Source organism: Lepidochelys olivacea (assembly GCF_965140295.1).
Source record: "Lepidochelys olivacea isolate rLepOli2 genome assembly, chromosome: 24".
NCBI lineage: Eukaryota > Metazoa > Chordata > Testudines > Cheloniidae > Lepidochelys > Lepidochelys olivacea.
Window position 1 is genome coordinate 2920841 of NC_140434.1, and position 24911 is coordinate 2945751.

At 46.2% G+C, this 24911-nt stretch overlaps 3 long non-coding RNA genes across 3 annotated transcripts; all 3 read right to left on the bottom strand.

Moving 5' to 3' along the window:
- Positions 1 to 233: 233 nt before the first annotated feature.
- LOC311512134 lies at positions 234 to 1400 on the bottom strand. Its single transcript, XR_014709406.1, has 2 exons — positions 1319 to 1400; positions 234 to 978 (listed from the first exon to the last, which is right to left on the bottom strand). It is a non-coding gene; the product is annotated as an uncharacterized lncRNA (long non-coding RNA).
- An 8302-nt stretch (positions 1401 to 9702) lies between these two features.
- LOC311512680 lies at positions 9703 to 10869 on the bottom strand. The gene is made up of 2 exons (XR_014709526.1): positions 10788 to 10869; positions 9703 to 10447 (listed from the first exon to the last, which is right to left on the bottom strand). It is a non-coding gene; the product is annotated as an uncharacterized lncRNA (long non-coding RNA).
- An 8312-nt stretch (positions 10870 to 19181) lies between these two features.
- Positions 19182 to 20348, bottom strand: LOC311512430. The gene is made up of 2 exons (XR_014709457.1): positions 20267 to 20348; positions 19182 to 19926 (listed from the first exon to the last, which is right to left on the bottom strand). It is a non-coding gene; the product is annotated as an uncharacterized lncRNA (long non-coding RNA).
- Between the last annotated feature and the right edge of the window lie 4563 nt (positions 20349 to 24911).

Below are 24911 nucleotides of genomic sequence, written 5' to 3' on the forward strand. Positions count from 1 at the left end.
GACTGGGCCCCTTCCCTTCCTCACTCACTGAGCATGTCACCACAGCTCTCAACCTCACATGTTCCCACCACGTTCCTCTTTATGCGCATCATCAGAACATCCGTGCTAGCTAAACACATTGCGTTCCTCTACTCTCGAAGGGAAGGGTCTTTTGAAAAGGAAATAAAAGGAAGGAAAACGTGGTCTGAGAGCCTGTGACTGCTCAAGAGAATGAAGCACCAGGAGGCAGACAATGCCGTGGATCGTAGCTTTTATTACTGCACATCTACATGACAAGATGGAGAAATTTCCCAACAACAATCACTCTACAGCACAAGTGACACAGGGTCTCTCTCCCGCCCATACGCAATATCTCACGGGAACACAGTCGGTCAATTACACATTCCAAGGGAAGGCCTTGATACTGTGAGCAGAAAGAGTCTGCAAAGTGAGGACAGAGATTGGAAACATTCCCAGAAACACGTCACACTGCAAGGGGAATGCCAGACAAGTGGAGTCAGGAGAGAGCTACTGCGCAAGGGGCTGCAATTCATTTTCATTCCGTAGACGTTGGTGGTTCCGTGGGCCCTAACAGAACTTCTTTTCTTTGCAGCAGTGCTGCAGAGGTGGGCATGGAGGGCACGGATCCACGCACTTAGGAGGGCACGGACAGGGATCCACGCACTTAGGAGGACATGGCCATTGATCCACGCACTTAGGAGGGCACGGACAGGGATCCACGCACTTAGGAGGACATGGCCATTGATCCACGCACTTAGGAGGGCACGGATCCACGCACTTAGGAGGACATGGCCATTGATCCACGCACTTAGGAGGGCACGGATCCACGCACTTAGGGGGGCACAGATCCACGCACTTAGGAGGGCACGGACAGGGATCCACACATTTAGTCTTGACCTGCTTCACACAGCATGGAGGGGGCAGGCAGGGCTGTTTGCATTGCTGCTGGTAAGACATCTTCCTGGGATGTGGGCAAAACTGAAAGAAAAAGGAGTTTTCAGAGTTTGCAAAATCAAGACAAACAACTGTATTTTCTTATTACCATCATGCACCAGAGCATTCAGCAGAATCAGAGGCTGGTGCCCTTGGGAACACTTCTCCAGAGAGAGCATTGCCATTGCAAACCACTTCAGAAAGAACAAACATGGGGGAGGATAGACTGAAATCCCATCCTGAAGCCCTTCAGTGGGATGAGTGAATTAAAGTCAAGATACTTAAAGAAAGCCCTCTTGTGAGCAGTAATATCTTTTGGAAGAAGAAACCAAAAAATGAAATCCCAGCCATAAAGTTAGCTCCCAATAATCAGAAGGAGACTTACCCAATTCACCGATGGGAGCAAGTGAAGAAGCCTAGTCGATTGAGGATCATTCAGGTGTGAGCCTTTTTATATGGTTCCTGTGGCTTGGTGTCCGGAAATGAGACACCTCAGAGCTATGTGGTTGTGGATTTTCACAATCCAAACCTCCTCCATGCACAGACTCTTCAATTGCTTGGTTGCATCACTATTTTTAATAATTATTTCGATAATTCTAATTATTTTAACAAGAGACATGACGTTATTTGAGGAAATGCTGTGTGTGAGTTGTAACACCTGATCTACGTAATTCAAATTGGAAAAAAGAATTCAATAAAGAACTGGATTCTTTGCTTTCATGAATGAATTCTTATGGATTTCTTGGGACTGAAACACAACCAGAAGAAGGAAGAAGGATCAGTTTGAGCCAAAGAGCAGAGCAGGAGGTTTGGATCAGCTACAAATTTCCTTCCACCTTCTTTTAATCTGGAGGCAGCTCTTGCTCTTGCCTGGTCCTCTCTGAACCATACACATTTCATGTCCCTGGCACCCAGCACAGTCTGTCACCACTCAGCTCTGCTTGGGGACTGTGGATTCAAAGAGAGGTTGAGCTGAGTGTGTGTAGAGAGGTGTCAGGCATGGGGCTTGTGAGGAATGCCAGGAATGCCCGGTCGCAAAGGGACCCTGGCGGCTCTGGCTGGCCCTGCCAACCGGGCCCTTAAATGTCCGGTGGGCGGCGCAGCCGGCCTAGGGGCCCCACACCCTCTCCCACACCCCAACCTCCTGCCCCAACCTGGAATCCACGCACATGCCCCAAATCCTTCCCAGAGCCCCCACACCACACAGACAGCCACACCCAACCCCCTTGCCCATCCCTGAGCCTCCTCTGCACCAGAACCCCTCCTCCCTGGCACCCACCCCACACCCCAGCCGGAGCCCTCACCCCACTCCAGAATCCGAAACCCCCACTGCAGCCCGGTGAAAGTGAGTGAGGGTTGGGGAGAGTGAGCGATTGAGGGAGGGAGGATGGGCGAGCAGTGAGCAGGGCCACATAGAAAAGGTGGGGCGGGGCGGGGGCTCAGGGAAGGGGCGGGGCAGGGGTATTCCGCTTTGTGTGATTCGAAAGTTGGCAACCCAGTGTGAGGAGCAAGGAGAGTAGGCTGTGTAATTTCTGTGGGGGTTGCCAGGAGAAAGCACCATATGAGGATGGGAGAGATAGGAAAGGGGGAGGAAAGGGGATCAGAATCTTGGAGGGCACAGAGTGTGAAACCAGGAAGCTGGCTGGGACATCTGGCAGTGGGGGCGTGGGCTGGTCTAACAATTTCCGCAACAGGTCATCAGTAGGTTTTGGACCTAGCAACGCTGGCCCCACATCACAGACCTTGAGCAGTGAAGCTAAAGAGCAGCTCCAGCAGCTGGAAGCACTAGTAGGCTAGCATACCAGATTAAAATTCCATGTTCTGTGATCTAGCCACTAGATGGAGAAGCAACCCACATTTTACAAGGGTGCATCACTGAGAGACACAGGAAGGTCAAGTTCTAGGATCACAGGGACCTGTTGCTTCTAAAAACTTGATCAGAGAAGATCAGGGCTCAGACTCCGCACACCGGCCTGCAGGATAATCCCTCTAGTGCCTTGTGCAATAGCAATTGCTGGGCGCCCCTCCCATTGAATCCTTGCTGAGCCTGGAGAGCAGGTCTGATCAGATCTTCTCCAATCCTCACAATACTTCATAGGTTTGTGTAAACCTCAGAAGTTCCTACTCTTGTGATGTACACTCCCTGCGCCAGATCCTGAGCTGGCATAAATCAGCACAGCTCCATTAAGATGGCATCCGTATGGTGCTAAAGACACATACCATGGGCAGGATTCACCATTGCCTCAGACTCCCTTATACCTATAAATGTCTTCCGGTGAATTCCCCCAACATCCTGTGCTCTCTGCCACCTCTTCCTTGAAAACAGGGAGCAAGAGAGGGGAAGGGGGAATGGGTTTTAATCAAGGTGATCCATAAGGGCTGGGAGCAGCCACTTTAAGGTAGGACAGTCCCTTATACTGCTCTAAATAGCTCTACGGGGTAACGAGTCCCCCTTCCCCATAGGAAAGGTGAATCGAATTTTTCCCTCCAAAACAATTCAATCAACATTTTTTTTCTCCCTTTTCATCAAATATTTTGTATGAAGTGTTTTGGGTCTTAATTGAATAAAACAAAAACATCCAGTCTAAAATGTGGTCTGGGCTTTTGAAATTTTTGTAGTTTTCTAGGTTTTTGCTTTATCAAGGAAAAAACAGGATTTGGGGAACAATTTCTGCCTCCCCAATCAAAAAAGTATTTTTGGTCAAAAAAATGTTCTGACTGAAAAGTTCTGAGCTGCTATTTGGAAAAAGAGAATAGGAAGCCACGTTTGTACTGTCCTCCATCCCGCACCCTTTGTATGCAACCTTAAGAACCAAATTCTGCCCTCAGTTACACCTGTGCACCCCCACCAGGAACCATTGGACATGGTTTCCATAGGGTTGGGGAAGGGCTGCTGATAATGACAAACCAGCATTGCCCTGTCGCCCAGCCCCAATCCATATCCACTAAATCAAGCTCTCCTCTGCTTAAGCCGTATCAGTCACATCCTAACTTCCCAAAGGAGCAGGGAGCACCCATAACTCCCACGGGAATCAGAGCGCCACACCTCTGAAAACCAGGCCTCTTATTTTAACCAGTCCTATTAATCTTTCAGTCGGGACAATAGAAGTTCACTGATGGATCCCAAAGTGCTGAATCCTTCAGCAGGAAATGGACCTAACTTTATGGAAGAATCACCGAAATAGCGTCAGATCTTTTCACTTCCCTGTAATAATCATGGAGATAGATAGATAGATAGATAGATAGATAGATAGATAGATAGATAGATAGATAGATAGATAGATAGATAGATAGGAACATGAACTTCCTGACTCATCTAGGTTCAGTTTCAGGGTACCGAGTCTCAATTCCCAACTGAAATACATTAAAAACTTTCACCACCTTGTTATTCTTCTTCCGAATTATTGCCTCATTGTATTGATGGGAAGAACACAAAGAGGCATCACATCTTGTACTCATTCATCATTCGAGGAAAAGATTTAATTCGAAGATGATTTGGGATCAATGTTACGAACACACCTAAATACGTATCTCTTCCCATCTCGGTGATGTACACTCAGCCTGCACACTAAGGATACATCAAATAGGTCACAATGGTGAGTAATGTGTGACTGGCGGAGTGGTAAAGTTCAACATTACCTCACCTTCAGAATAGGCCTTCGCCACGGTCCTTGCAAGTCAATGGCAATATATTATGAACCCAAAGAAAGGATTTTTTTCCTTTAAAAAATCTATTTCAACAAATTTCTGACAAATGATTGTTCCGTTTCCTGGACACTTTTCTTCTCCCCACTTTTGCCTGGGCAAAACCACATTGAAATCCTTGAATTCTGCTACGACTCAGTGGTACTAAGCTGTTGGCAGGGGATCTCTTTTTCCTCTCTATTTGTACAGCACCTACAACCACAGGATACCAGCCCATGGCTGGGCTCCTAGGCGTTGTGACAATACATAGAGCAATAAGTGCTTCAGGCTGAGAAATGGACTTGAGTGGGTTTTCTTCATTCTTCACCCCGACCAGTTTCACAGGCATCCAGAAATCAATGGCGCTCAAACCAGAAGATAACCAGGACAGCAATGCGTCATCAGTGGCAGTTTGAAGCACTGTGGCTTGTTGCCCCTATCAGTGAGGGAAGGTCCCCATCTTTCTTGAATGACACAGTTCAGTCCTGCTTTTCACAGCTCTCGCCAATCCCTTCCAGCCCTACTTGCCAGGAAATTGAAGTCACACATTTTATAGTGTCGAAGGACCTTTTGGGGAGGAAACACCAGGTACTAACAAGCTCTTTAGCCGAACAGAGAAAGGCAGAACAAGAACCAATGGCTGGATGGTATAACCAGACCAATTCAAATGAGAAATAGACACCATTGTTTAGCAGAGAGAGAGATTAACCATTGGAACAAACTGCTGTGGGAAGTGATGGATTCCTCATCTCCTTTTGTCTTCAAATCCAGCCAGCATGCCTTGCTGGGACAGATGCTTCAGACAAAGACAAGTTGTTGGGCTCAATACAGGCACAACAGGGTGAAATTCTCTGGCCTGTCTTATGCAGGAGGTCAGACTAGATGATCATAATGGTCCCTTTTGGCCTTAAAGTCCATGAATCTATTAATCTATTTCAGGGGCAGAAATATTGTGCTCGTTGCAGCAGGACATGGTGAGACGGTTCCACTCTGTGAAGAGCCAATGTCAGAACATAAGCACCCAAACTTCACAGCAGCAGGAGTCTGTGGTGAATCTTAATCTAGCCTGGCCAACGGAGTGGAGAGGACTGGGCTGGGTTCGGAGGCCTCAAAACTAAGATTACTGGGGCAGTTTCCAAAGGCCGTCTCGCTGGCCTGGACCCTTGAACTTGGCCCGGTTCCAATGAAATCCATTGAATCTGTCTTGCTGTCATTTCAGTCATGCACCTCTGTAACCAGGTGAAGTTCTGTCTCAAACATTTGAAAGGAATGCAAAGATTGAAGCAAATCCATGAATTCCAGGATTTATTTAAATAAGACCGGACCAAAACACTATGAAAACAAAGCACTGAGCTGTTTGTTTCAGCGAATGCTGTTTCCCAACTCTAGTTTCATTTCCTCGTCTTTCAGAAAGGAGTTGGGGGGGAAGGAGGAAACTGCTTGGCTCTGAAATGGGAGAAGGTTGGGAATTTTCCAGCAAAGAAGATGATTCAAACGGGGAATTTAAGGAGGTGGAGCAAGTTCAGGTTGCTACATACAATGTCCTCGCACTGTCTGTCCAGAGCCTGCTTTGCAAAAAACTGGGCTCAGAAACGCTATAAAAGGTCTCTTTTCACAGTGCTCTTCAATCCACTTGGCTTCTCAATACTTCTTGGTCGCTCAGTCCTTTGTAGTGGTCATTATCTTTTTCCTTTGTTTTGCAGAGATCTATTTATGACAACACGACTGTCCTGTTTAAGGATGGCATTTCTGGATTATATTGCCAGCGTTGATGATTGGAATTAACTATATCCAGGTCAGTGCTTAAGAATCTTCTGCAGGGTTTGGACCCAGGGCATTCAGCACTGAAACACAGACCTCTGCAACTTGAGTTAGAGGATTAAGGCCCTGTCTAGAAAATCATTGAAGCGTGTTCTTAGCCTGAAGCACAAGCATAAATTAATTTATAAATTAATTAATTAGTCGGCTGCATAATTTCTGTGAGGATTGCAAGGAGAAAGAACCAGAAAGATATTGGAGATAATCGGAAAGATAATGGAGTAAAAAATTAAGAAATCAATTCGCAAACATCCAGAAGATAATAAAGTGATAAGTAACAGTCAGCATGGATTTGTCAAAAACAAATCATGTCAAACTAACCTGATAGCTTTCTTTGACAGGGTAACAAGCCTTGTGGATAGGGGGAAGCAGTGGATGTGGTATATCTTGACTTTAGTAAGGCGTTTGATACTTTCTTGCATGACCTTCTCAGAAACCAACTAGGGAAATACAACCTAGATGGAGCTACTATAAGATGGGTGCATAACTGGATGGAAAACTGTTCCCAGAGAGTAGTTATCAGTGGTTCACAGTCATGCTGGAAAGGCATAAGGAGTGGGGTCCCGCAGAGATCAGTTCTGGGTCCGGATCTGTTTGGACCTAGCAACGCTGACCTCACATCACAGACCTTGAGTATTGGAGCTAAAGAGCAACTCCGGCAGCCAGAAGCATTAGTAGGCTAGCATAACATGTTGAAATTCCATGTTATGTGATTAAGCCCCTACGTTTTCAGTTCAAACCCATTTTTACTGAAAAATTCCCGGGGTTTACAAAAAGTACTATTCATTTTTTTCTGATTTTCACCCTTCTTTTGTATTATTCAAATATAGAAAAAATAACTTGTTTTATTAGGAAAATACAATACATTGCACGAGACAACTGCATTACGATAATACATTAGTCTGTGTGGACATGCCAAGCGGCTTCTTTATGAAGTAAGGCTATGAATAAATCTAGAAGATACACACAATAAACAAACAGATACACACACAAGCTCTGAAGTGTGTGCGCAACGAACGTACTGGTGAATCTCACGCTCACCACATACACATTTCAAACGGTTAGCAAATAACAGTTTAAAGCTCTGACACACTAAAATAGGAAGAATATGAAAGTCTGTATCAGAATACATTTCAGAACACAAGGAGGACACATTTGAAAGTTAAAACAAAAACAAAAACAGGAGAAAAGGATGAAGTTGAGCATATGCAAATGGTGTGGCCCAATTATTAAATGTAAATATTTACAGGCTCATAGTTCTACGTCTACAACTGTAAGCTCTTTATTCAAATGAAAAATTTGATTTGGGGGTGAGAGAGATATTCTATATTTTCTTAAACTCACAGGTGGCATTGTGTTCTGTTTTAGTTCTGCAGCAAACCACATTGATGAATGGAATTCAAAGCATTAATCTACTGAATACTTCCCCCCCCCCGTCTTTCTGTCCAATCAAATAAACCTCAATATTTACCCAGAAAAAATATGAATAGTTTTTGCACTGATTTTCACCTGCTTTTGTTGTGGTGGAAATAAACACTAATAAGTTCCTGGGACAAATTAAATAAAATACAAACTGAAAACAAAGGCCCCATATGTGAGCTAGCCAGCAGAGGGAGGCGCAACCCACATTTTACAAGGCTGCATCATTGGGAGATCCAGGAAGGTCGAGTTGTAGGCTCACAGGAACCAGTTGCTTCCAATAACTTCATCAGAGAACACCAGGGCTGAGATCCTGCACAGCGGACTCCAGAATAATCCCCCTAGTGGCTTGCGGAATAGCAATTGCTGGTTCCACCCCCTCCCACCTCTGTCCCCTTTTCTGGCATGCCCATGCAAGGCCAATCTATACGGCCTGCAGTGGCACATTGGGAATAATCTCTCCCACCCATGCTAGAGCTAAAACCTTTCCCTCTTCAGTCCTCTGACTATATCTTATCTGTGTCAGCTAAGCACGGGGTGTTTGCTATTTACATTGGTTCTTTCTTAACTAAGAGCATCTTATGAAATGCAAATTCACAGAAGAGGTGTTTTTAAGCAATGTGCATTATTCCTAATTTTCAATATTTTTATACTGGAGTTTTTCCACGGATGGGGGAGGATGAGAACGAAACACAGAGACCTGCGAGTGATAATGGTCACGCTAGATCTGCATATGGGATAACCATGGGCTTCAGATTTCATATTTCTCCTGTTGTCTCAGCCCTTTGTTATGTCAAAACAGGGCACCAAATTTTGGCCTAGGTCTTTGCATAGCTTCATTTAGCGGCACCTGCATTCACAATCTTTTAAATAAAATAAATGATAAGTGTTCTTAAATTTTTTATTTATAGATAGCTAAGGAAGATGGTGGGGTGGTTGAGATTTTACTGCATTTTCATCTAAGATTTACAGTCTTTTAAAAACCAAACTAAAGCTATGGGAAGCCACAAATGATGCTGAAAGACATCATTTTCCCCCTGCCATTTCTACCTGCAGGAGCAAAGGCAACAAGTCATTGGGGGCTACTGCGACCAAATTGCTACCAATGACGTCGGAATTGCATTGTGTGGCAGATATACTGCAGGGTCCATTCAGGGGTCTCCTGGACTAGAGCCTCCAGCACGCCAGGCTGCCAATGGGGGAATTTTTGCGCTACAGCACTGAGATAGGAGGCAGCAGAGGGTGGGTGCACAGAGCAAGGAATACAGGCTTCTGTTCGGTGGTTTCAGTTCCTTCCTGCAGAGGCAGAGCACGCCTGTTGCATTCCAAGAGGCGCACGTATGGGGTTCCCCTCCAGTAGGTCCTCCCTGAACCGCCATCTCTCCTTCCAGAGCAGGCCCAGAAGGAGGGTTGACAGTTTTGGTTGGACGTATTCTTTGAGGTTTCATCATATGACATCATCTTTAATTCCTGGAGACTCCAGGACAATCCTGGAGGCTTGGCAAGCCTACCCAGAAGTGGCGGAAGAGCGGGAGGAGGCAGCGAGAGGGCATGACAGGCTGGGATTCGGGGGAGTGAGGAACCAGGTTCAGCCCCTGGCGAAGGGGGAGGGGGAGACTGGGCCCCTTCCCTTCCTCACTCACTGAGCATGTCACCACAGCTCTCAACCTCACATGTTCCCACCACGTTCCTCTTTATGCGCATCATCAGAACATCCGTGCTAGCTAAACACATTGCGTTCCTCTACTCTCGAAGGGAAGGGTCTTTTGAAAAGGAAATAAAAGGAAGGAAAACGTGGTCTGAGAGCCTGTGACTGCTCAAGAGAATGAAGCACCAGGAGGCAGACAATGCCGTGGATCGTAGCTTTTATTACTGCACATCTACATGACAAGATGGAGAAATTTCCCAACAACAATCACTCTACAGCACAAGTGACACAGGGTCTCTCTCCCGCCCATACGCAATATCTCACGGGAACACAGTCGGTCAATTACACATTCCAAGGGAAGGCCTTGATACTGTGAGCAGAAAGAGTCTGCAAAGTGAGGACAGAGATTGGAAACATTCCCAGAAACACGTCACACTGCAAGGGGAATGCCAGACAAGTGGAGTCAGGAGAGAGCTACTGCGCAAGGGGCTGCAATTCATTTTCATTCCGTAGACGTTGGTGGTTCCGTGGGCCCTAACAGAACTTCTTTTCTTTGCAGCAGTGCTGCAGAGGTGGGCATGGAGGGCACGGATCCACGCACTTAGGAGGGCACGGACAGGGATCCACGCACTTAGGAGGACATGGCCATTGATCCACGCACTTAGGAGGGCACGGACAGGGATCCACGCACTTAGGAGGACATGGCCATTGATCCACGCACTTAGGAGGGCACGGATCCACGCACTTAGGAGGACATGGCCATTGATCCACGCACTTAGGAGGGCACGGATCCACGCACTTAGGGGGGCACAGATCCACGCACTTAGGAGGGCACGGACAGGGATCCACACATTTAGTCTTGACCTGCTTCACACAGCATGGAGGGGGCAGGCAGGGCTGTTTGCATTGCTGCTGGTAAGACATCTTCCTGGGATGTGGGCAAAACTGAAAGAAAAAGGAGTTTTCAGAGTTTGCAAAATCAAGACAAACAACTGTATTTTCTTATTACCATCATGCACCAGAGCATTCAGCAGAATCAGAGGCTGGTGCCCTTGGGAACACTTCTCCAGAGAGAGCATTGCCATTGCAAACCACTTCAGAAAGAACAAACATGGGGGAGGATAGACTGAAATCCCATCCTGAAGCCCTTCAGTGGGATGAGTGAATTAAAGTCAAGATACTTAAAGAAAGCCCTCTTGTGAGCAGTAATATCTTTTGGAAGAAGAAACCAAAAAATGAAATCCCAGCCATAAAGTTAGCTCCCAATAATCAGAAGGAGACTTACCCAATTCACCGATGGGAGCAAGTGAAGAAGCCTAGTCGATTGAGGATCATTCAGGTGTGAGCCTTTTTATATGGTTCCTGTGGCTTGGTGTCCGGAAATGAGACACCTCAGAGCTATGTGGTTGTGGATTTTCACAATCCAAACCTCCTCCATGCACAGACTCTTCAATTGCTTGGTTGCATCACTATTTTTAATAATTATTTCGATAATTCTAATTATTTTAACAAGAGACATGACGTTATTTGAGGAAATGCTGTGTGTGAGTTGTAACACCTGATCTACGTAATTCAAATTGGAAAAAAGAATTCAATAAAGAACTGGATTCTTTGCTTTCATGAATGAATTCTTATGGATTTCTTGGGACTGAAACACAACCAGAAGAAGGAAGAAGGATCAGTTTGAGCCAAAGAGCAGAGCAGGAGGTTTGGATCAGCTACAAATTTCCTTCCACCTTCTTTTAATCTGGAGGCAGCTCTTGCTCTTGCCTGGTCCTCTCTGAACCATACACATTTCATGTCCCTGGCACCCAGCACAGTCTGTCACCACTCAGCTCTGCTTGGGGACTGTGGATTCAAAGAGAGGTTGAGCTGAGTGTGTGTAGAGAGGTGTCAGGCATGGGGCTTGTGAGGAATGCCAGGAATGCCCGGTCGCAAAGGGACCCTGGCGGCTCTGGCTGGCCCTGCCAACCGGGCCCTTAAATGTCCGGTGGGCGGCGCAGCCGGCCTAGGGGCCCCACACCCTCTCCCACACCCCAACCTCCTGCCCCAACCTGGAATCCACGCACATGCCCCAAATCCTTCCCAGAGCCCCCACACCACACAGACAGCCACACCCAACCCCCTTGCCCATCCCTGAGCCTCCTCTGCACCAGAACCCCTCCTCCCTGGCACCCACCCCACACCCCAGCCGGAGCCCTCACCCCACTCCAGAATCCGAAACCCCCACTGCAGCCCGGTGAAAGTGAGTGAGGGTTGGGGAGAGTGAGCGATTGAGGGAGGGAGGATGGGCGAGCAGTGAGCAGGGCCACATAGAAAAGGTGGGGCGGGGCGGGGGCTCAGGGAAGGGGCGGGGCAGGGGTATTCCGCTTTGTGTGATTCGAAAGTTGGCAACCCAGTGTGAGGAGCAAGGAGAGTAGGCTGTGTAATTTCTGTGGGGGTTGCCAGGAGAAAGCACCATATGAGGATGGGAGAGATAGGAAAGGGGGAGGAAAGGGGATCAGAATCTTGGAGGGCACAGAGTGTGAAACCAGGAAGCTGGCTGGGACATCTGGCAGTGGGGGCGTGGGCTGGTCTAACAATTTCCGCAACAGGTCATCAGTAGGTTTTGGACCTAGCAACGCTGGCCCCACATCACAGACCTTGAGCAGTGAAGCTAAAGAGCAGCTCCAGCAGCTGGAAGCACTAGTAGGCTAGCATACCAGATTAAAATTCCATGTTCTGTGATCTAGCCACTAGATGGAGAAGCAACCCACATTTTACAAGGGTGCATCACTGAGAGACACAGGAAGGTCAAGTTCTAGGATCACAGGGACCTGTTGCTTCTAAAAACTTGATCAGAGAAGATCAGGGCTCAGACTCCGCACACCGGCCTGCAGGATAATCCCTCTAGTGCCTTGTGCAATAGCAATTGCTGGGCGCCCCTCCCATTGAATCCTTGCTGAGCCTGGAGAGCAGGTCTGATCAGATCTTCTCCAATCCTCACAATACTTCATAGGTTTGTGTAAACCTCAGAAGTTCCTACTCTTGTGATGTACACTCCCTGCGCCAGATCCTGAGCTGGCATAAATCAGCACAGCTCCATTAAGATGGCATCCGTATGGTGCTAAAGACACATACCATGGGCAGGATTCACCATTGCCTCAGACTCCCTTATACCTATAAATGTCTTCCGGTGAATTCCCCCAACATCCTGTGCTCTCTGCCACCTCTTCCTTGAAAACAGGGAGCAAGAGAGGGGAAGGGGGAATGGGTTTTAATCAAGGTGATCCATAAGGGCTGGGAGCAGCCACTTTAAGGTAGGACAGTCCCTTATACTGCTCTAAATAGCTCTACGGGGTAACGAGTCCCCCTTCCCCATAGGAAAGGTGAATCGAATTTTTCCCTCCAAAACAATTCAATCAACATTTTTTTTCTCCCTTTTCATCAAATATTTTGTATGAAGTGTTTTGGGTCTTAATTGAATAAAACAAAAACATCCAGTCTAAAATGTGGTCTGGGCTTTTGAAATTTTTGTAGTTTTCTAGGTTTTTGCTTTATCAAGGAAAAAACAGGATTTGGGGAACAATTTCTGCCTCCCCAATCAAAAAAGTATTTTTGGTCAAAAAAATGTTCTGACTGAAAAGTTCTGAGCTGCTATTTGGAAAAAGAGAATAGGAAGCCACGTTTGTACTGTCCTCCATCCCGCACCCTTTGTATGCAACCTTAAGAACCAAATTCTGCCCTCAGTTACACCTGTGCACCCCCACCAGGAACCATTGGACATGGTTTCCATAGGGTTGGGGAAGGGCTGCTGATAATGACAAACCAGCATTGCCCTGTCGCCCAGCCCCAATCCATATCCACTAAATCAAGCTCTCCTCTGCTTAAGCCGTATCAGTCACATCCTAACTTCCCAAAGGAGCAGGGAGCACCCATAACTCCCACGGGAATCAGAGCGCCACACCTCTGAAAACCAGGCCTCTTATTTTAACCAGTCCTATTAATCTTTCAGTCGGGACAATAGAAGTTCACTGATGGATCCCAAAGTGCTGAATCCTTCAGCAGGAAATGGACCTAACTTTATGGAAGAATCACCGAAATAGCGTCAGATCTTTTCACTTCCCTGTAATAATCATGGAGATAGATAGATAGATAGATAGATAGATAGATAGATAGATAGATAGATAGATAGATAGATAGATAGATAGATAGATAGATAGGAACATGAACTTCCTGACTCATCTAGGTTCAGTTTCAGGGTACCGAGTCTCAATTCCCAACTGAAATACATTAAAAACTTTCACCACCTTGTTATTCTTCTTCCGAATTATTGCCTCATTGTATTGATGGGAAGAACACAAAGAGGCATCACATCTTGTACTCATTCATCATTCGAGGAAAAGATTTAATTCGAAGATGATTTGGGATCAATGTTACGAACACACCTAAATACGTATCTCTTCCCATCTCGGTGATGTACACTCAGCCTGCACACTAAGGATACATCAAATAGGTCACAATGGTGAGTAATGTGTGACTGGCGGAGTGGTAAAGTTCAACATTACCTCACCTTCAGAATAGGCCTTCGCCACGGTCCTTGCAAGTCAATGGCAATATATTATGAACCCAAAGAAAGGATTTTTTTCCTTTAAAAAATCTATTTCAACAAATTTCTGACAAATGATTGTTCCGTTTCCTGGACACTTTTCTTCTCCCCACTTTTGCCTGGGCAAAACCACATTGAAATCCTTGAATTCTGCTACGACTCAGTGGTACTAAGCTGTTGGCAGGGGATCTCTTTTTCCTCTCTATTTGTACAGCACCTACAACCACAGGATACCAGCCCATGGCTGGGCTCCTAGGCGTTGTGACAATACATAGAGCAATAAGTGCTTCAGGCTGAGAAATGGACTTGAGTGGGTTTTCTTCATTCTTCACCCCGACCAGTTTCACAGGCATCCAGAAATCAATGGCGCTCAAACCAGAAGATAACCAGGACAGCAATGCGTCATCAGTGGCAGTTTGAAGCACTGTGGCTTGTTGCCCCTATCAGTGAGGGAAGGTCCCCATCTTTCTTGAATGACACAGTTCAGTCCTGCTTTTCACAGCTCTCGCCAATCCCTTCCAGCCCTACTTGCCAGGAAATTGAAGTCACACATTTTATAGTGTCGAAGGACCTTTTGGGGAGGAAACACCAGGTACTAACAAGCTCTTTAGCCGAACAGAGAAAGGCAGAACAAGAACCAATGGCTGGATGGTATAACCAGACCAATTCAAATGAGAAATAGACACCATTGTTTAGCAGAGAGAGAGATTAACCATTGGAACAAACTGCTGTGGGAAGTGATGGATTCCTCATCTCCTTTTGTCTTCAAATCCAGCCAGCATGCCTTGCTGGGACAGATGCTTCAGACAAAGACAAGTTGTTGGGCTCAATACAGGCACAACAGGGTGAAATTCTCTGGCCTGTCTTATGCAGGAGGTCAGACTAGATGATCATAATGGTCCCTTTTGGCCTTAAAGTCCATGAATCTATTAATCTATTTCAGGGGCAGAAATATTGTGCTCGTTGCAGCAGGACATGGTGAGACGGTTCCACTCTGTGAAGAGCCAATGTCAGAACATAAGCACCCAAACTTCACAGCAGCAGGAGTCTGTGGTGAATCTTAATCTAGCCTGGCCAACGGAGTGGAGAGGACTGGGCTGGGTTCGGAGGCCTCAAAACTAAGATTACTGGGGCAGTTTCCAAAGGCCGTCTCGCTGGCCTGGACCCTTGAACTTGGCCCGGTTCCAATGAAATCCATTGAATCTGTCTTGCTGTCATTTCAGTCATGCACCTCTGTAACCAGGTGAAGTTCTGTCTCAAACATTTGAAAGGAATGCAAAGATTGAAGCAAATCCATGAATTCCAGGATTTATTTAAATAAGACCGGACCAAAACACTATGAAAACAAAGCACTGAGCTGTTTGTTTCAGCGAATGCTGTTTCCCAACTCTAGTTTCATTTCCTCGTCTTTCAGAAAGGAGTTGGGGGGGAAGGAGGAAACTGCTTGGCTCTGAAATGGGAGAAGGTTGGGAATTTTCCAGCAAAGAAGATGATTCAAACGGGGAATTTAAGGAGGTGGAGCAAGTTCAGGTTGCTACATACAATGTCCTCGCACTGTCTGTCCAGAGCCTGCTTTGCAAAAAACTGGGCTCAGAAACGCTATAAAAGGTCTCTTTTCACAGTGCTCTTCAATCCACTTGGCTTCTCAATACTTCTTGGTCGCTCAGTCCTTTGTAGTGGTCATTATCTTTTTCCTTTGTTTTGCAGAGATCTATTTATGACAACACGACTGTCCTGTTTAAGGATGGCATTTCTGGATTATATTGCCAGCGTTGATGATTGGAATTAACTATATCCAGGTCAGTGCTTAAGAATCTTCTGCAGGGTTTGGACCCAGGGCATTCAGCACTGAAACACAGACCTCTGCAACTTGAGTTAGAGGATTAAGGCCCTGTCTAGAAAATCATTGAAGCGTGTTCTTAGCCTGAAGCACAAGCATAAATTAATTTATAAATTAATTAATTAGTCGGCTGCATAATTTCTGTGAGGATTGCAAGGAGAAAGAACCAGAAAGATATTGGAGATAATCGGAAAGATAATGGAGTAAAAAATTAAGAAATCAATTCGCAAACATCCAGAAGATAATAAAGTGATAAGTAACAGTCAGCATGGATTTGTCAAAAACAAATCATGTCAAACTAACCTGATAGCTTTCTTTGACAGGGTAACAAGCCTTGTGGATAGGGGGAAGCAGTAGATGTGGTATATCTTGACTTTAGTAAGGCGTTTGATACTTTCTTGCATGACCTTCTCAGAAACCAACTAGGGAAATACAACCTAGATGGAGCTACTATAAGATGGGTGCATAACTGGATGGAAAACTGTTCCCAGAGAGTAGTTATCAGTGGTTCACAGTCATGCTGGAAAGGCATAAGGAGTGGGGTCCCGCAGAGATCAGTTCTGGGTCCGGATCTGTTTGGACCTAGCAACGCTGACCTCACATCACAGACCTTGAGTATTGGAGCTAAAGAGCAACTCCGGCAGCCAGAAGCATTAGTAGGCTAGCATAACATGTTGAAATTCCATGTTATGTGATTAAGCCCCTACGTTTTCAGTTCAAACCCATTTTTACTGAAAAATTCCCGGGGTTTACAAAAAGTACTATTCATTTTTTTCTGATTTTCACCCTTCTTTTGTATTATTCAAATATAGAAAAAATAACTTGTTTTATTAGGAAAATACAATACATTGCACGAGACAACTGCATTACGATAATACATTAGTCTGTGTGGACATGCCAAGCGGCTTCTTTATGAAGTAAGGCTATGAATAAATCTAGAAGATACACACAATAAACAAACAGATACACACACAAGCTCTGAAGTGTGTGCGCAACGAACGTACTGGTGAATCTCACGCTCACCACATACACATTTCAAACGGTTAGCAAATAACAGTTTAAAGCTCTGACACACTAAAATAGGAAGAATATGAAAGTCTGTATCAGAATACATTTCAGAACACAAGGAGGACACATTTGAAAGTTAAAACAAAAACAAAAACAGGAGAAAAGGATGAAGTTGAGCATATGCAAATGGTGTGGCCCAATTATTAAATGTAAATATTTACAGGCTCATAGTTCTACGTCTACAACTGTAAGCTCTTTATTCAAATGAAAAATTTGATTTGGGGGTGAGAGAGATATTCTATATTTTCTTAAACTCACAGGTGGCATTGTGTTCTGTTTTAGTTCTGCAGCAAACCACATTGATGAATGGAATTCAAAGCATTAATCTACTGAATACTTCCCCCCCCCCCCGTCTTTCTGTCCAATCAAATAAACCTCAATATTTACCCAGAAAAAATATGAATAGTTTTTGCACTGATTTTCACCTGCTTTTGTTGTGGTGGAAATAAACACTAATAAGTTCCTGGGACAAATTAAATAAAATACAAACTGAAAACAAAGGCCCCATATGTGAGCTAGCCAGCAGAGGGAGGCGCAACCCACATTTTACAAGGCTGCATCATTGGGAGATCCAGGAAGGTCGAGTTGTAGGCTCACAGGAACCAGTTGCTTCCAATAACTTCATCAGAGAACACCAGGGCTGAGATCCTGCACAGCGGACTCCAGAATAATCCCCCTAGTGGCTTGCGGAATAGCAATTGCTGGTTCCACCCCCTCCCACCTCTGTCCCCTTTTCTGGCATGCCCATGCAAGGCCAATCTATACGGCCTGCAGTGGCACATTGGGAATAATCTCTCCCACCCATGCTAGAGCTAAAACCTTTCCCTCTTCAGTCCTCTGACTATATCTTATCTGTGTCAGCTAAGCACGGGGTGTTTGCTATTTACATTGGTTCTTTCTTAACTAAGAGCATCTTATGAAATGCAAATTCACAGAAGAGGTGTTTTTAAGCAATGTGCATTATTCCTAATTTTCAATATTTTTATACTGGAGTTTTTCCACGGATGGGGGAGGATGAGAACGAAACACAGAGACCTGCGAGTGATAATGGTCACGCTAGATCTGCATATGGGATAACCATGGGCTTCAGATTTCATATTTCTCCTGTTGTCTCAGCCCTTTGTTATGTCAAAACAGGGCACCAAATTTTGGCCTAGGTCTTTGCATAGCTTCATTTAGCGGCACCTGCATTCACAATCTTTTAAATAAAATAAATGATAAGTGTTCTTAAATTTTTTATTTATAGATAGCTAAGGAAGATGGTGGGGTGGTTGAGATTTTACTGCATTTTCATCTAAGATTTACAGTCTTTTAAAAACCAAACTAAAGCTATGGGAAGCCACAAATGATGCTGAAAGACATCATTTTCCCCCTGCCATTTCTACCTGCAGGAGCAAAGGCAACAAGTCATTGGGGGCTACTGCGACCAAATTGCTACCAATGACGTCGGAATTGCATTGTGTGGCAGATATACTGCAGGGTCCATTCAGGGGTCTCCTGGACTAGAGCCTCCAGCACGCCAGGCTGCCAATGGGGGAATTTTTGCGCTACAGCACTGAGATAGGAGGCAGCAGAGGGTGGGTGCACAGAGCAAGGAATACAGGCTTCTGTTCGGTGGTTTCAGTTCCTTCCTGCAGAGGCAGAGCACGCCTGTTGCATTCCAAGAGGCGCACGTATGGGGTTCCCCTCCAGTAGGTCCTCCCTGAACCGCCATCTCTCCTTCCAGAGCAGGCCCAGAAGGAGGGTTGACAGTTTTGGTTGGACGTATTCTTTGAGGTTTCATCATATGACATCATCTTTAATTCCTGGAGACTCCAGGACAATCCTGGAGGCTTGGCAAGCCTACCCAGAAGTGGCGGAAGAGCGGGAGGAGGCAGCGAGAGGGCATGACAGGCTGGGATTCGGGGGAGTGAGGAACCAGGTTCAGCCCCTGGCGAAGGGGGAGGGGGAGACTGGGCCCCTTCCCTTCCTCACTCACTGAGCATGTCACCACAGCTCTCAACCTCACATGTTCCCACCACGTTCCTCTTTATGCGCATCATCAGAACATCCGTGCTAGCTAAACACATTGCGTTCCTCTACTCTCGAAGGGAAGGGTCTTTCGAAAAGGAAATAAAAGGAAGGAAAACGTGGTCTGAGAGCCTGTGACTGCTCAAGAGAATGAAGCACCAGGAGGCAGACAATGCCGTGGATCGTAGCTTTTATTACTGCACATCTACATGACAAGATGGAGAAATTTCCCAACAACAATCACTCTACAGCACAAGTGACACAGGGTCTCTCTCCCGCCCATACGCAATATCTCACGGGAACACAGTCGGTCAATTACACATTCCAAGGGAAGGCCTTGATACTGTGAGCAGAAAGAGTCTGCAAAGTGAGGACAGAGATTGGAAACATTCCCAGAAACACGTCACACTGCAAGGGGAATGCCAGACAAGTGGAGTCAGGAGAGAGCTACTGCGCAAGGGGCTGCAATTCATTTTCATTCCGTAGACGTTGGTGGTTCCGTGGGCCCTAACAGAACTTCTTTTCTTTGCAGCAGTGCTGCAGAGGTGGGCATGGAGGGCACGGATCCACGCACTTAGGAGGGCACGGACAGGGATCCACGCACTTAGGAGGACATGGCCATTGATCCACGCACTTAGGAGGACACGGACAGGGATCCACGCACTTAGGAGGACATGGCCATTGATCCACGCACTTAGGAGGGCACGGATCCACGCACTTAGGAGGACATGGCCATTGATCCACGCACTTAGGAGGGCACGGATCCACGCACTTAGGGGGGCACAGATCCACGCACTTAGGAGGGCACGGACAGGGATCCACACATTTAGTCTTGACCTGCTTCACACAGCATGGAGGGGGCAGGCAGGGCTGTTTGCATTGCTGCTGGTAAGACATCTTCCTGGGATGTGGGCAAAACTGAAAGAAAAAGGAGTTTTCAGAGTTTGCAAAATCAAGACAAACAACTGTATTTTCTTATTACCATCATGCACCAGAGCATTCAGCAGAATCAGAGGCTGGTGCCCTTGGGAACACTTCTCCAGAGAGAGCATTGCCATTGCAAACCACTTCAGAAAGAACAAACATGGGGGAGGATAGACTGAAATCCCATCCTGAAGCCCTTCAGTGGGATGAGTGAATTAAAGTCAAGATACTTAAAGAAAGCCCTCTTGTGAGCAGTAATATCTTTTGGAAGAAGAAACCAAAAAATGAAATCCCAGCCATAAAGTTAGCTCCCAATAATCAGAAGGAGACTTACCCAATTCACCGATGGGAGCAAGTGAAGAAGCCTAGTCGATTGAGGATCATTCAGGTGTGAGCCTTTTTATATGGTTCCTGTGGCTTGGTGTCCGGAAATGAGACACCTCAGAGCTATGTGGTTGTGGATTTTCACAATCCAAACCTCCTCCATGCACAGACTCTTCAATTGCTTGGTTGCATCACTATTTTTAATAATTATTTCGATAATTCTAATTATTTTAACAAGAGACATGACGTTATTTGAGGAAATGCTGTGTGTGAGTTGTAACACCTGATCTACGTAATTCAAATTGGAAAAAAGAATTCAATAAAGAACTGGATTCTTTGCTTTCATGAATGAATTCTTATGGATTTCTTGGGACTGAAACACAACCAGAAGAAGGAAGAAGGATCAGTTTGAGCCAAAGAGCAGAGCAGGAGGTTTGGATCAGCTACAAATTTCCTTCCACCTTCTTTTAATCTGGAGGCAGCTCTTGCTCTTGCCTGGTCCTCTCTGAACCATACACATTTCATGTCCCTGGCACCCAGCACAGTCTGTCACCACTCAGCTCTGCTTGGGGACTGTGGATTCAAAGAGAGGTTGAGCTGAGTGTGTGTAGAGAGGTGTCAGGCATGGGGCTTGTGAGGAATGCCAGGAATGCCCGGTCGCAAAGGGACCCTGGCGGCTCTGGCTGGCCCTGCCAACCGGGCCCTTAAATGTCCGGTGGGCGGCGCAGCCGGCCTAGGGGCCCCACACCCTCTCCCACACCCCAACCTCCTGCCCCAACCTGGAATCCACGCACATGCCCCAAATCCTTCCCAGAGCCCCCACACCACACAGACAGCCACACCCAACCCCCTTGCCCATCCCTGAGCCTCCTCTGCACCAGAACCCCTCCTCCCTGGCACCCACCCCACACCCCAGCCGGAGCCCTCACCCCACTCCAGAATCCGAAACCCCCACTGCAGCCCGGTGAAAGTGAGTGAGGGTTGGGGAGAGTGAGCGATTGAGGGAGGGAGGATGGGCGAGCAGTGAGCAGGGCCACATAGAAAAGGTGGGGCGGGGCGGGGGCTCAGGGAAGGGGCGGGGCAGGGGTATTCCGCTTTGTGTGATTCGAAAGTTGGCAACCCAGTGTGAGGAGCAAGGAGAGTAGGCTGTGTAATTTCTGTGGGGGTTGCCAGGAGAAAGCACCATATGAGGATGGGAGAGATAGGAAAGGGGGAGGAAAGGGGATCAGAATCTTGGAGGGCACAGAGTGTGAAACCAGGAAGCTGGCTGGGACATCTGGCAGTGGGGGCGTGGGCTGGTCTAACAATTTCCGCAACAGGTCATCAGTAGGTTTTGGACCTAGCAACGCTGGCCCCACATCACAGACCTTGAGCAGTGAAGCTAAAGAGCAGCTCCAGCAGCTGGAAGCACTAGTAGGCTAGCATACCAGATTAAAATTCCATGTTCTGTGATCTAGCCACTAGATGGAGAAGCAACCCACATTTTACAAGGGTGCATCACTGAGAGACACAGGAAGGTCAAGTTCTAGGATCACAGGGACCTGTTGCTTCTAAAAACTTGATCAGAGAAGATCAGGGCTCAGACTCCGCACACCGGCCTGCAGGATAATCCCTCTAGTGCCTTGTGCAATAGCAATTGCTGGGCGCCCCTCCCATTGAATCCTTGCTGAGCCTGGAGAGCAGGTCTGATCAGATCTTCTCCAATCCTCACAATACTTCATAGGTTTGTGTAAACCTCAGAAGTTCCTACTCTTGTGATGTACACTCCCTGCGCCAGATCCTGAGCTGGCATAAATCAGCACAGCTCCATTAAGATGGCATCCGTATGGTGCTAAAGACACATACCATGGGCAGGATTCACCATTGCCTCAGACTCCCTTATACCTATAAATGTCTTCCGGTGAATTCCCCCAACATCCTGTGCTCTCTGCCACCTCTTCCTTGAAAACAGGGAGCAAGAGAGGGGAAGGGGGAATGGGTTTTAATCAAGGTGATCCATAAGGGCTGGGAGCAGCCACTTTAAGGTAGGACAGTCCCTTATACTGCTCTAAATAGCTCTACGGGGTAACGAGTCCCCCTTCCCCATAGGAAAGGTGAATCGAATTTTTCCCTCCAAAACAATTCAATCAACATTTTTTTTCTCCCTTTTCATCAAATATTTTGTATGAAGTGTTTTGGGTCTTAATTGAATAAAACAAAAACATCCAGTCTAAAATGTGGTCTGGGCTTTTGAAATTTTTGTAGTTTTCTAGGTTTTTGCTTTATCAAGGAAAAAACAGGATTTGGGGAACAATTTCTGCCTCCCCAATCAAAAAAGTATTTTTGGTCAAAAAAATGTTCTGACTGAAAAGTTCTGAGCTGCTATTTGGAAAAAGAGAATAGGAAGCCACGTTTGTACTGTCCTCCATCCCGCACCCTTTGTATGCAACCTTAAGAACCAAATTCTGCCCTCAGTTACACCTGTGCACCCCCACCAGGAACCATTGGACATGGTTTCCATAGGGTTGGGGAAGGGCTGCTGATAATGACAAACCAGCATTGCCCTGTCGCCCAGCCCCAATCCATATCCACTAAATCAAGCTCTCCTCTGCTTAAGCCGTATCAGTCACATCCTAACTTCCCAAAGGAGCAGGGAGCACCCATAACTCCCACGGGAATCAGAGCGCCACACCTCTGAAAACCAGGCCTCTTATTTTAACCAGTCCTATTAATCTTTCAGTCGGGACAATAGAAGTTCACTGATGGATCCCAAAGTGCTGAATCCTTCAGCAGGAAATGGACCTAACTTTATGGAAGAATCACCGAAATAGCGTCAGATCTTTTCACTTCCCTGTAATAATCATGGAGATAGATAGATAGATAGATAGATAGATAGATAGATAGATAGATAGGAACATGAACTTCCTGACTCATCTAGGTTCAGTTTCAGGGTACCGAGTCTCAATTCCCAACTGAAATACATTAAAAACTTTCACCACCTTGTTATTCTTCTTCCGAATTATTGCCTCATTGTATTGATGGGAAGAACACAAAGAGGCATCACATCTTGTACTCATTCATCATTCGAGGAAAAGATTTAATTCGAAGATGATTTGGGATCAATGTTACGAACACACCTAAATACGTATCTCTTCCCATCTCGGTGATGTACACTCAGCCTGCACACTAAGGATACATCAAATAGGTCACAATGGTGAGTAATGTGTGACTGGCGGAGTGGTAAAGTTCAACATTACCTCACCTTCAGAATAGGCCTTCGCCACGGTCCTTGCAAGTCAATGGCAATATATTATGAACCCAAAGAAAGGATTTTTTTCCTTTAAAAAATCTATTTCAACAAATTTCTGACAAATGATTGTTCCGTTTCCTGGACACTTTTCTTCTCCCCACTTTTGCCTGGGCAAAACCACATTGAAATCCTTGAATTCTGCTACGACTCAGTGGTACTAAGCTGTTGGCAGGGGATCTCTTTTTCCTCTCTATTTGTACAGCACCTACAACCACAGGATACCAGCCCATGGCTGGGCTCCTAGGCGTTGTGACAATACATAGAGCAATAAGTGCTTCAGGCTGAGAAATGGACTTGAGTGGGTTTTCTTCATTCTTCACCCCGACCAGTTTCACAGGCATCCAGAAATCAATGGCGCTCAAACCAGAAGATAACCAGGACAGCAATGCGTCATCAGTGGCAGTTTGAAGCACTGTGGCTTGTTGCCCCTATCAGTGAGGGAAGGTCCCCATCTTTCTTGAATGACACAGTTCAGTCCTGCTTTTCACAGCTCTCGCCAATCCCTTCCAGCCCTACTTGCCAGGAAATTGAAGTCACACATTTTATAGTGTCGAAGGACCTTTTGGGGAGGAAACACCAGGTACTAACAAGCTCTTTAGCCGAACAGAGAAAGGCAGAACAAGAACCAATGGCTGGATGGTATAACCAGACCAATTCAAATGAGAAATAGACACCATTGTTTAGCAGAGAGAGAGATTAACCATTGGAACAAACTGCTGTGGGAAGTGATGGATTCCTCATCTCCTTTTGTCTTCAAATCCAGCCAGCATGCCTTGCTGGGACAGATGCTTCAGACAAAGACAAGTTGTTGGGCTCAATACAGGCACAACAGGGTGAAATTCTCTGGCCTGTCTTATGCAGGAGGTCAGACTAGATGATCATAATGGTCCCTTTTGGCCTTAAAGTCCATGAATCTATTAATCTATTTCAGGGGCAGAAATATTGTGCTCGTTGCAGCAGGACATGGTGAGACGGTTCCACTCTGTGAAGAGCCAATGTCAGAACATAAGCACCCAAACTTCACAGCAGCAGGAGTCTGTGGTGAATCTTAATCTAGCCTGGCCAACGGAGTGGAGAGGACTGGGCTGGGTTCGGAGGCCTCAAAACTAAGATTACTGGGGCAGTTTCCAAAGGCCGTCTCGCTGGCCTGGACCCTTGAACTTGGCCCGGTTCCAATGAAATCCATTGAATCTGTCTTGCTGTCATTTCAGTCATGCACCTCTGTAACCAGGTGAAGTTCTGTCTCAAACATTTGAAAGGAATGCAAAGATTGAAGCAAATCCATGAATTCCAGGATTTATTTAAATAAGACCGGACCAAAACACTATGAAAACAAAGCACTGAGCTGTTTGTTTCAGCGAATGCT